Below are 2,261 nucleotides of genomic sequence, written 5' to 3'. Positions count from 1 at the left end.
CAAAACAAGACAAAGGTATAACAAAAAAAACAAAAAAAAAACTCCAGGCCAATATCTCTGATGAACATAGATGCAAAAATCCTGAACAAAATATCAGCAATCAGACTACAGCAACACATCAAAAAACTTATATGCCATACTGAAGTGTGATTCATCCCAGGGATGCAAGGATGATTCAATATAAGCAAGTCAATAAATGTGATACACCACATCAATAAAATCAAGAACAAAAATCACGTGATTATCTCAATAGATAAAGAAATAGCATTTAACAAAATGCAACATCCCTTCATGATAAAGACCCTCAGAAAATTAGGTATGGAAGGAAATCATTTCAAAACAATAAAAGCCTTGTATGACAAACCTACCTCCAATACGAAAAAGTTCAAAGCTTTTTCCATAAGAACAGGAACAATACAAGGATGCTCTTAACACTCCTATTTAACATAGTACTGGGAGTGCTAGCCATAGTGATTAGGCAAGAGAAAGAAATAAAGGGCATCCAGATTGGAAAAGACAAAGTCAAACTACCCCTGTGTGCAGATGACATGATCCTATTTTGACAAAAACCTAAAGACTCTACCAAAAAAGTCTTGGAACTGGTAAACAATTTCAATAGAATTGCAGGATACAGAATCAATGTGCAAAAATCAGTAGTGTTTTTATACTCCAACAATGAACTAGCAAGGAAAGGAAGCTCATTTCTGATAGTCACAAAAAATATGAAATACCTAAGAATCAATTTAACCAAAGTGGTAAAAAATCTCTACAACAAAAACTATGAATCATTGCTGAAAGAAGCTAAAAAAGGACACAAACTGATGGGAGGATATTCCATGCTCTTGGATTGGAAGAATTAACATTGTGAAAATGTCCAAACTACTCCAAACAATCTACAGATTCAACACAATCCCAGTGAAAATACCAATGACATAGATCCTATCATTCTTATGGAACAACAAAAGACCCTGAATAAGCAAAGTTATCTTGAGCAAAAAATAAAAATAAAGCAAGGACATAAAGCTACCGGACTTCAAATTATACTACAAAGCTATAGTAACCAAAACAGCATGATACTGGCATAAAAACACACACTCTGACCAACCAAATGGAATACAGAGCCTAGAAATCAACCCACCTACTCACAGCCAACTGATAATTGACAAAGGCAAAACGAGCATATGTTGGGAAAAGGACTGACTCTTCAATAAGTGGTGCTAAGAAAACTGGACATCCATATGTTGAAGAATGAAACTAGACCTGTACCTATCACCATATACTAAAATGAACTCAGAGTGGATTAAAGACATATATAAGACCCAAAACTATAAAACTACTAAAAGAAAACAGGGGAAACATTTCACAAAGTATGTTTGGGCAAAGACTTTATGAAGAAGACCCCAAAAGCACAGGCATAAAAGAAAAAATTTAAAAAGAAGGATTATATCAAACTAAAAAGCAGTGCACAGCAAAAGAAAGTTAACAGAGTAAAATGACAACTTACAGAATGAGAGAAAATATTTGTAAACTATGCATTTGACAAGGGATTAATACCCATGATATACAGGAAATTCAAACAATAATAATAATAAAAAGTAACCCAATTAAAAAATGGGCAAAGGAGTTAAATAGACATTGCTGAAAGGAAGATAAACAAATGACCAATAGACAAATGAAAAAATGCTCAACATCACTAAATCAAGGAAATGCAAACAAAAACCACATTGAGATATCATCTCACCACAGTTAGACAGACTATAATCAAAAAGAATGAGAATAACAAATTCTGGTGAGAATATGGAGAGAGCAGAACCCTCCTACACTGTTGACGGGACTATAAATTAGTACAATCTCTATGGAAAACAGTATGGAGCTTCCTCAAACAACAACAGATAGAATTGCCATATGATTCAGCAATCCCACCTCTGGGAATGGAAATCATCATGTCGAAGGGATACCTGCACTTCCACGTTTACTGCAGTGCTATTTACAATGGCTAAAAGTTGGAACCAAACTAGATGTCCATCAATGGATGACTAGATAATGAAATTGTGATATATATACACATTGAAATACTGCTCTGTCATAAAAAAGAATGAAAGTCTACCATTCACATTAACAAGAATGAACTTAGAGAAAATTATGTGAAGTGAAATAAGCAAGGTACAGAAAGAGAAATACTGCATGTCCTTACTCATAAGTGGGAGCTGGGAAGGAAGGAAGGAAGGAAGGAAGGAAGGAAGGAAGGAAGGAAGGAAGGA

Source organism: Galeopterus variegatus, unplaced genomic scaffold (assembly GCF_000696425.1).
Source record: "Galeopterus variegatus unplaced genomic scaffold, G_variegatus-3.0.2 Scaffold5072, whole genome shotgun sequence".
Taxonomy (NCBI): Eukaryota; Metazoa; Chordata; class Mammalia; order Dermoptera; family Cynocephalidae; genus Galeopterus; species Galeopterus variegatus.
The sequence above is the reverse complement of the archived record's forward strand: the minus strand, read 5'-3'. Positions refer to the sequence as shown.